Source organism: Eubalaena glacialis, chromosome 2 (genome assembly GCF_028564815.1).
Source record: "Eubalaena glacialis isolate mEubGla1 chromosome 2, mEubGla1.1.hap2.+ XY, whole genome shotgun sequence".
NCBI lineage: Eukaryota > Metazoa > Chordata > Mammalia > Artiodactyla > Balaenidae > Eubalaena > Eubalaena glacialis.
The window spans coordinates 110,600,604-110,611,760 of record NC_083717.1 but is presented as its reverse complement, the minus strand read 5'-3'; positions in this window follow the sequence as shown (position 1 = coordinate 110,611,760).

The window sequence follows — 11,157 nt, the reverse complement described above, 5'->3', positions numbered from 1 at the left end:
CCTCTCTCTCCCTCGGCATGGGGATGGGGAAGGTGGAGGCTCTCTCATTTCACAGGATTGGGGGCGCCACAAGGAAGGCAAGGATTTCAGGGCTCTTTACTCTTTTACCCTTTCTATCTCCGGCTCTGAAGTTTGAGGCTCTGAATCCACAGACTAAAGCTTCACCCATCTTTACCCAGTGATGACACTGCCTGGACCCAGTTCTTGAGACCCCCAACTGTAGCATCGTCTGTCCTCGCCTGCCCACATCCTGCAAAGCAGCCCTCAGAATGCAAGAAATCCAAGCAGCAAAGGGAACTGGGAAAACCTTCATCCAAGAGGGATTTTTTTCCTTTAAAAATACATTTAGGTTTTTTTAAATGTGAATTGACAAAAATATTGTGTAAATAATGGTAGACTGGATATAGAGAAAATCAGAGAGGTCACACGAATACACAGTTTGGGAGACCGGCTCCTGGGCTGAGCTGAGAAGAGGGTGCCTCAGACAGTCTGCCAATCTCATCCCCCCCAGGGCAGAAGGTGGAAGGGCGAGGATGCCCCCTGCTGGGCGCACTGGAGAGCACGTGCCTCCCGGTCAAAGGCTGGGAACCCCGAAGGCAGACCCTTAGGGAAGTCGCTGCTGGGTCTGGATCAGTTGTGAAGATGCTGGAGAGTTTGGCATGTCCGAGCTTTGGGCCATAGAAGGCTGTGAGAATTTTGGGCCATAGAAGGTGGTGCTGTTTCCCAGGGAGATACTGGTAGCCTGGAGCCCCGGGGGCAGGTCCCGAAGTCACTTGCTCACTTGGCAGCTTTGTGTGGGGACCTCTTGCTTTTTGGTTTCTCAACCTGTTCATCAGAGAAGTTTAGCGGTGGAAGTTGAACTCAGATCTTCGGGTGGCCCAGTTACCAGACAAACAAGAGAGTCAGATTAGGTGGGTTTCTTACCTGATGCCATGACTTACCTGATGAAGCAGTGGGGTTCAGAAGCCCGGAGGCCTGTTGAGTGTCTTGGGCCAGTGGCTAGCTTACTTCTGGAATGAAGATTGGCTCAGATGTTGCATCCTCGAAGATCTGTTTCCTAGTCGGGCACAGGGAGCCAGGCTGGGCTCACTACTCTATGAACCCAGACACTTACTAGCTGGTTTATCTTGTAACAGTCCTATGCCTCAACTTTCTTACCTGTAAGATGGGGATAATTATGCCTCACAGGACTCTATAAGAATTAAATAATATAATGGATGTAAAGTACTTAATACCCTGCCTGCACATGAGCTCAATATTATTATTATTATTATTATTACTTGTTAGCAGACGCTGACAGGAGAAAAGCAGTTTCTTATTACTTCCTCCTCAGTGTATATTGCTATTCTTTCCACAACTATCTTCACTGACTTGCTCTTTGGGTTTTTTGTGGTTTTTTCTTCCAACAGTTTGTGTGGATCAGGGCCTGGACCCACCTTCCCAGAGCAGGCTGAGTTAGGGGTGCTCGTGAAGCAGGCTGTCCCCCAAGCAGCCTGAACCCATGAAGTCACATCACGGGCAAACGCCAACCTCCCACCACCTCCACACCATCACAGCTGATGAGGCAGGCGTGACAGTGAAGACCAGGAGGTGTCCATCAGTCCGGCTGTATGTCCAGCTGTGGCTCCAGATCCAGCCACCCTCTGCACGCTGAGAGCTGAGTGTGAATGCAGGCAAGGACAAGGCTGGGTAGCAGGTGCTGAGGCTCTAATCCCTTAGGGAAAAAGGACAGGTGATCAAGAGTTCTCTGCAGAAACCCAGGAGGAAGACGTTGCCTGTCCTCCCATGCCAACCCCTCCTAGAATCATAGAAGGAACCATCCTGGACTTAGAAGTGGAAAAGAATCAGTCCCATGTGTGTTTCCCTTTGAAGTATCATTTTTGTTTTGTTTTGTTTTGTTTTGTTTTTTTAAAGGAATTCCTTTATTTTTTTTTAATTAATTAATTATTTATTTATTTATTTATTTTTGGCTGTGTTGGGTCTTCGTTTCTGTGCAAGGGCTTTCTCTAGTTGCGGCAAGCGGGGGCCACTCTTCATCGCGGTGCGCGGGCCTCTCACTATCGTGGCCTCTCTTGTTGCGGAGCACAAGCTCCAGACGCGCAGGCTCAGTAGTGGTGGCTCACGGGCCTAGTTGCTCCGCGGCATGTGGGATCTTCCCAGACCAGGGCTCGAACCTGTGTCCCCTGCATTGGCAGGCAGATTCTCAACCACTGCGCCACCAGGGAAGCCCTGAAGTATCATTTTGGATCAAACTTACCTGGAGGTGTAACTAGGGGAACACTGGATCCATCCTCAAGAAACCTAGATTTTAATCTCAACCAGAGCAAAGGTTAGCTGTGAGATCTTGGCAAGTTACCTGAGCTCCCTGATCTGTTAAGTTTTTGATCATTTCCAAGATTCCTTCCAGCTCTAAAAATCTCTGTCCCATCAGAAGGGCCAACCTTGTCACTTTCCTCTGAGAGATGACAAACCTAGAGATGAGAGCTGAAGATGGCAGGAAAAGGATCGGCTCTTCCCCCCACCGGGTGTTCTTGGACACATTACTCGTCTTCTCTGCCTCTGTTTATCTGTCTGTGAAATGGACCCATTTTCATAAGTGTGATGGAAATAAGTTAGACAACATCCTTCTCCAGGTGGGCATGGTGCATTGCACATAAGGAGTGCCCTCAGAATTGATTGCTTCCCTCCTTACTCCTGTCCTGGTCCATCTGTTTATCAGGACCTGGGCAAAGCCACAGTGAACCAGCCCCTCAACTTTGTGAATAGCAGGAAGCCAGTGAGGATAGGGGAGGTGTTGAGAGACAGACTCAGGATCCCAAAACATCCTAACCTGCTGGAGCAACAGCCTGAACCTCACAAGGTAAAATGAACAGGGCTTAACTGAGAGATCCGGGCTTGGCTCCAAGGCACCGACTGTACAAGGACAGGCTGGGGAAGTAGCGGCTTAGCAGAAGCATGTGTGAATAAAACTGAGGGTTTTCACCGACAGCCAGCTTCATATGAGTCAAACGAGAAGGCTGCCAAAAAAACGGACAGACTCTTAGGCTGCTGAATTAAAGTGGAGTACTGAGCCCAGTGACTGCCATCTTGATATCAATCAGAATCGCCTGGGAAGCTCTGGTAACACTGGATGCTCCTTACTGTTCCCAGACCCTCTGATTCAGGACCTGGGATGGGTGAGTGGGGAGAGGGGAAGGAAGTGAGGCGTTTGGATTTCCAAAGAGCTTCAGTCTTGGTTCCAATGTGCAGCCAGGGCTCTGGAACCAAGGAAGAGTCGGTCGCATTCTCATTCTTGGCATGTCAGACCACATCTGATGCACTCAGGGACTTCAGTCTCGGTGGCTTTATCATGGGGAAACGCACAAGCTGGAGGGCATTTGGTGGAAGGTGGTCAGGATGTAGGATGCACCTGACATTCTGTGAGGGCTGGTGGAGGGAACCACAGCATGGACATAAAGGTGGTCAGGTGGTCCACCTTCAAATGGATGAGACTTGTTCACCTGGGTCCTAAAGGTTGGAATCTTAGGTGACTGAGGTGACTGTCTTAGGTCAGGTTTCTCATGAAACATTATGAAACAGAGATTTGCTTCTTGTAGGAAGTTTATTGGGAAGTGCTCTCAGAAACAACACATCTGAGGGAGTGAAGGAATCAAGACTGAGCAGAGGAAGAAATTGATCGAGGATGCAGTCACAACAAAGGACGCCTCCACAGGGAGCTCGGGGGTTGGGATGACACTTCAGAGCTGCCCCAACTGAGGTTGAACGCCCCACCCCCACCCGGCAACATTGACTAGGCAGATTATCCCTCATGAAGTCAGGCAAGGCAGCTCCCTTTGGCAGCTGACGGAAATGCCCAGGGAGAGACTCAGCTGTGAGCATTCAGCAGCCAACACTCCTAGCAACTTGGGGATAAGCTTCTTGGTCCCAGAGGCAGGATCTGGGTGGTGCACCATAGCAACCATAACAGCACCCCCTTTGCACAGCCTGGAACTCTTTGCATCATATGGTAAGCACCCTCTGCCTGGGAATAGCCCCTCCAGAATTCTAGTGATTGTTTCCTCTGAGAAACTTGTAGGAAGGTAAGTAGGTTGAACTTAGCCCTCACTACTGAAGCTTGTCTTGGTGTCACACTGATATTCAGCATCCCTCCATTACCCATTCTAGATTCTCTTTACCTTCAGCTTGTACCTCTCCTGGTCTAAGTGGCTTACCTGGTGGGGTGACTCAGATCCTCATTCCCCAAGGAGTCCGAGCTCCTAACTACCATGCCCTTTTCAAACCATGCTGCTGAATTTGTCTACTTACTACCAAAATTGGGCAAGGGAGTACCAAGAGACACCCTAGAGGATTGCCTGGGTGCCAAACATCTTCTTCCCTGACCCCATTATATAGCAGCAGCCCTATCTCTTCCCAAGGATCAGGGTCAAGTACCCCTGGCAGGAAGCGACTCTTTTTTTTTTTTTTTTTTTGCTGCTGGTGTCTTGGTACAAGGAATCTAAAAGGCAGGAAGCAGCCACACTTAAAGTTGATGGGATTCTTTTTCTGTGCCCTCATGGAAGTGTTCTACCTCTGGGAACTAGATTCTCTAAACCCAGAGATCCTAGAACTGTAGGAATAGGAACCACGAATTCCCCCCAAAGGATCACTGGGAGTGATGGTGAGTGGGGTTATTCCTACTTCAACCCCTTGTTTATTAGGCTTTTATATCCTACTTGTTGGTCCATAGCACCATATTATAGTTATTGAATAGGGTACATACTTCATCCTGGAGCATGGTGTCCCATCATCTCGAAAACAGTGCTTCAGCTGCACCTTTGAAAGGCTTTTCTTTCACTCTATCATCTCTATTCACCAGTGGGTAGCGATGAATGTGATAGGCCCAGAAGATTCTACGACCGTGTGCCCATTCTTTTGATGTAAAGTGGGACTTTTGGTCTGATGTAATGTTATATGAGATCCCATATCTGTGAATCAAACACTCTTTAAGCTCTCAGAGAGTGGTGCTGGTTGAGGCCTTTAGCAGGAAAGAAAAAGCCATCCAGAATACATGCTGATTCAAGTCAAGATGAATCATCAAGCCTTCCCGATTAGAACAGGTGCAATGTAGTCACCTTGTTACCAAGTAACATCAGATGTTGGTAGGTTGGAGATTTGGCAGCAACAATAAAAAGGCCAGCCTTGGTGAGTGGGAGCCCATTCTGCTGGGTGCACCCCTGCCGCCATACACTATATGCCTATGTGTAGCCTCCATCTATGGCAACATGACCACTTTTCCATGTGCCTATTGGGCCAGCACAAGAGGTAGATGACAGAGGCTGGCTAATGTCAACTAGCCAAGTCATTCTATCTAATTGGCTATTTATCCTCTCCTCCATGGTGGATGCTCTCGGGTGGACATTAACATGCAATGTATAGATCTTCACACTTTGTGTCCACTCCCATAGATACATCCACGTGCCTCTTCTTCTTCCCAATTTTCCATTGTTTCCCTTTCTAGGCCTCTAACCAACTCATCAAGCTGTTTTCTACAGCCCATGAGCCTGTACATATTTTTATGTAGGGCCACTCTACCAGGCAGCCATGATGATGATTCAGGTCTCCAGATATCAGTGTCAACTCAGACACGGCATGACCTTAAAATGTTTGGCTATTCCACTTTCCCCACTGTACAGTTACCCAAGTAAATGGCCATAGGTCCCTTTGGAGAAGGAGTAGAAAATCATTACTGTATTGCCATAGTATTACGGAAGCCTTCCTCCTGGAGACCCAACCTCTCCTTCAGTCAAAGGGTTCTGGAGCTGCCACCTGCCAATGCAGGGGACACGGGTTTGAGCCCTGGTCCGGGAAGATCCCACATGCTGTGGAGCAACTAAGCCCGTGCACCACAACTACTGAGCCTATGCTCTAGAGCCCGTGAGCCACAACTACTGAGCCTGCGTGCCACAACTACTGAAGCCCACGTGCCTAGAGCCCGTGCTCCACAGCAAGAGAAGCCAGTGCACCGCAATGAAGAGGAGCCCCCGCTCGCTGCAACTAGAGAAAGCCCGTGCACAGCAATAAAGACCCAACGCAGCCAAAAATAAATAAAAATAATGTAAGTAAATTAAAAAAAAAAAAAGGGTTCTGGGTCTGAAAATTGAGTCAGGTCTGGAAACCAGACAAGGTATCATGACTTTTTATTGGAGCAACTGTCACCAACCTCCTGATCTTTCATTCCTGATTTCTTTTCATTGTACAGCTCAGCAATTCTGTGTGTGGTCTGCAGATCGCTGGGGGTCCCTGAGACCATTTCAGGTATTTCACAAGGTCAAAATATTTGCATAATAATACTAAGACATTATATACCTTTTTAACTGTGTTGACATTTGCACTGATGGTGCAAACACAATGTTGGATAAAATTTCTGGCAACTTATCAAACCAAGGCAGTGGCACTAAACTGTTCTGGTAGTTCATTGTAAAAAAAAGAAGGAAAGAAAAAGAAAAAAAGAAAGGACAGAGGGAGGGAGGAAAGGGGAAGGAAGGCAGGAAGGTAGGAAGGAAGGAAGGAAGAAAGGGAGGGAGGGAGGGAGGAAGGAAGGGAAGAAAAGAGTCAGTTTCACTTAAGAATGTCCTTAATGAAGCAATAAAATTTGTTAAATTTTATTAAATCATAACCCTTAAAAACATGTTTTTTTAATATTCTCTGTAATTAAATAGAAAGTACCATACTGCACCCAGAAATATAATGGTTCTCTCAAGAAAAAGCAATTGTGCAATTAAGTATGAGCTAAACTAGCCATTTTTTTCATAGAACACCATTTTCACTCGACAAAATAACTGACAGGTAAACTATGGTCATTCAGACTTGGTTATTTGGCAGATATTTTCTCAGATTCAAACCAAGTAGGCCTGTGACTTTGAGGAAAGCAACTGATAGTATTTTTTGCCAGTGATACAATTTGAGCTTTCAAATGAAAATTAGAATTTTAGGAAACTTGTATGCACTATCATGAACTTGACAGATTCCCAATACTTAAAACTTTTTCTGATGATACTAACAAATATGATTTTTAGTATTGTATAATGAATTGTATCAATATTTGAAAGATCTGTATAATTCAATGAACCAATATTTTCCAAATGACCAAAGGATGTTACAAAATCATGCATAGGTAGAAGAGCCATTCAGAATGCAAGGTAGATCAATAGACTTTAATATGATTGAGTACAAAAAGTTCACTGACATAGTTTCATATTCTACATTACAACTACCATTTAAGAAAATACTACTTGTTGAGTTTTGGTGTAGTATCAAAGGAAAATGCCCACAATTAGCTGAAAAGTCTATTAAAATGCTCCTCTCTTTTCCAACTGTTAATACATATATTCGTGAGGCTGGATTTTCTTCACATATTTTAACCAAAACAACATATTGCCAACCAAAGCAGATATGAGAATCCAGCTGTTGTCTATAAAGCCACATTTAAGTGACTTGCAAAAATGTGAAAAAAAAGGCACTCTTCCCACTAATTTGCCCCAGAGATGCTACGACCTTTTAACCACCTGCATAGCTCTATTTTCAGGACCCCCCCACTGCCACTGCGACTTGCTGCTTATTACAATAGTGTGCCAATCTCTGGTTTCTATCATTTCACAGTCCTAACATCCCCATTGCTATTAGGGAGCCAGTTCTGTTTTGGCCTCTTGCTGTCAGCCCGGGCCTGCGTAGGACAGCCAAAACTCAGCTTCTCACCAGTGCACTCCTCTTTGCTTTGATAACCAGAGTATCCTCTGGGCCCTCCTGCAGAACTTAAGTGGGTTTCTGATCTTACATAGAATACCCACTAGAGCATGCCCACTTCTCTGAGCTTTTTGAACCCTTCTTCCATCTTCCGCCATGGTACTTCTGGCATTTCCATTTCACTTGGTGAGCCTGTCTCCCAGGATCCTTGTCAGGATGTTAAATCCTGTTTCATGGGAGAGTGTTCCCATATCAATAAACTCCCCCTCATTCAACTTAGTATTCACCTCCCCCTCGATCCAGCCAATACATCCTCTCCTGGCTCCTGCCAGTACATACTGGCTACTTCTGCAGCTCCTTGGGGATAGAGCCCTCCTCTTCCCTAACAGGAACACTGCACATCTCTGGCTGGGTTTTGTTGCAACTTGGCCCTATTTATTGGTCTTGTAGGCCAAGAGAGAGATACAGCTTCCTTTGGTGCCTGAGGGCAATTCCCAGGGACAGTGGCAGCTGTGAGCCATCAGTAGCCAACATTCCTAGCAGCTGGAGGAATGAGAGCCTCCATCCTGAGGGTGATGTGCGTGGTACTCCCAATATCCACTACAGAGACAAAGTTCAGCTCTGCAAGTGAGGCAGAGTAGAACAGGGATCAGTATCTAATGCTCTAGAGTCAGAAAGACTCAGGTTTGAATTCTAGCTAGCTATGTGACCTTGGGCAAGTTACTGAACTTTTTTGAGGCAATTTCTTCATCTCTAAAATGAAGATAAATAGTAACTACCTGATAGATTGTTGTGAGACAAGGAATGTAAGTGCTTAGCATGGTGCCTAGCACATAATAAAGGTGTGGATGCTGTTACAATTGGTCAGAACTGCTGCTGTTAACAATTGGTCAGAACTTTCCGAAGCCTGAAAGGGCTGCCTTAGGGAGCAGACAATAACGTACACCAACATGGAGGGTCTTTTAGCTAACGCTGGAGAGCGCTCCATAGGGATGCTGTGGGGAAGGTTCTAGGGTCCATGAGGGTATTTACAAAAGAGGACCTTTTGGGCCCATTCTATCCCCAAGCTGCCTTGATTCTCTGTTCTGACTCTGCCTACCCTTAGTCCAGGAGAGGCACTTAGAGAAGCATATTCACTTTCAGGCCACCAGGGGGCCGTTTAGTTGCCTGCAACAGGAATACACTAATGGTTTCTTAATGGCTCAGGCACCAGGGAGATGAGCCTCAATTATACCTGAAAGCATTTTGAGTTCCTAGGGTAAAAGACACTATGTAAATCCAGATAATAAATACAGCTTATTGATGACAGGTTAAAGAATCTGGCACTGTTTAGTTTGGAGAAGAATAGGGTGAGAGGAATTGAATAGGGGCTTCAAGCATATCTATTCTTCAGTGTGGAAAAAAGTGACAGGCTGTTTTGCTACTCCGCTGGGAGCCAAGCAAGAAGAAAGAAGTTTAATTTGCAACAGAAGAAATTCAGAGTGCATTCAAGGAAGCATATGGAAGGAGGCTTTGGGTTGGCCTCACCTGGAATCTTTTAAGAATAATTCACCTTGGTACAGCTGGTATGATCGGTCCTGCCAGGAAGGCCAGAGAGTAAGGTAGAGAGAGAGTTCAACATCCAGAGGCAATTCAGGGATTTTGACTTAACAGGTCGCCCTGTTAGACGGGCTCTGGCCACCCTGGCAGCAGGATGGGGAAGGAGTGGTTGTCTTTTCCCCATCAGCCTGCAGAAGGCAATAAGCACTCCAAACTTTCAATGTCCTTAAAATCTCTCAGAAAGTAAAAACGCAGCCTGTTCTTGGAAATAAGCATCCAGTTGGCCATTGCTAGTGGCAGACTCCCACCCGAGCTTCAGGAGTCAGGGGCTGGGCTATGGGCCTGGAGTTCCAGCCCTGATCAGCACACTGAGCTCTGGTAGCCACTTGACTTCTGTACAGTGGGGGAGGCAGGGCAGCAGTGGTGGGGTGGGGCTTCTTCATCAGGGGGCACAGTGTCTGGAAGCTAAGGGTTCCTGTAGAGAAGGAGGGGAAATGGAAAAGGCAGAGACGGTCCAGCCCCACAGAGTCTGAAGCCAGGAGTCAGGAGGGGTGGTTCGCCCACAGAACCCAATTAGGACCGACCGCAGTCCTCTCCCCACCCCGCGCCCCCCCAAGGCCGTCTCCCACACCCACTGAGATACCCAGGCGGTCCACACACCCAGCTGTGGGAACACAGGAAGTAGAACTCAAGGAGGAGAGAACCAGAAATTCTAGAAAACCTCATAGACAGGGAATGGGGAGGAGAGAAGCCAAAAGAGAGGAGGGCTGAAGGAGGGGGAAGGCACAGGGTAAGCGGCTACTGAGAGTCCGAGCTTGGAGGGGTTCGTCAGCACCTAAACGAGGAATGACAAGCCTCACTTAGGAAGGATGGCAGGGGAACAGCCGTCCGGGCTCTGAGACCCGGAGAGGATCAGAGAAGGGAAAAGCCCTGTAAGCCGCTCCACCGGTTCAGGGCAGCCTCTTGAGTCCATGAATCAAGCCCAAACCCGGGAGTCGGAATCCCCCCAAAGCGGGACCTGGGACCTGTTGCAAACTTCAGGACTAAGGTGGGAGGAGAAACAGCTCCGCACTTGTACTGTCCCGAAAGCTCTGGAAGGTCTGGGCAGCCGACTCGGGGATCTCCGAGGACAGAGAATCGGGAGAGCCCTGAAGCCCAGGCGGGATCCGGCGGCGGGTCGGGGGTGAGGGCTGGGAAAGGGCGCGACCAGCTGTAACCACAGTGCACGCTCCAGCTTCCTTGGCTGCCTACGCCAGACGACATGGTCCAGGCTCGCTAGGTGTAAAGGGGTCTGAAAGCCCCGCCCGGCGGGTACGTGGAACGGGGCGCGAATCGAGAGCACCAACGTGAAATCACCCCCACTTCTGGGGGTAAACTGAGGCCTGGGGCCTGGGAGCGGAAGCCGTTGCTGCTATACCACCTGTCACTTCGGACAGTCTGGACACAGAGGGGAGGCGCCAGAGTTGACAGCTCTGGGCTCCGACCGCCCCTCCCCGCCCCTCCCCGCCCCCATTCCAGTTCACCACTCCGCCCCAAAGGACGCCGTTCCCCTTTTAAAGAAGCGCCCCGGGCTCCCACCCTCGCCGCGCCAGCCCGTAAGGGGCTGCGGCGACGTTGCCCTTTTAAGAGCCAGCCTCCGTTAACTCTCTCTTAACGGGGCGTCCCGGTGGGGCTTGCGGCGCCCGCCTGCAGCCCGCCTCCCCGCGCGGCACTTCCGGACCCCGCCGTCGCCCTTTTAAGAGGCAGCCCCCAGCAGCGCCCTCTCCCGCCCCTTGTTGCCGGCGCGAGAGGCGGGGGAGCCGGGCAGGAGAGGAGAGCGCTGTCCGCGCGGCCACTGGAGACCGGGCGGCCGGCGGCCGGGCAGGCGGCGGCGGCGGCGGATGGGGACTCGGAGCC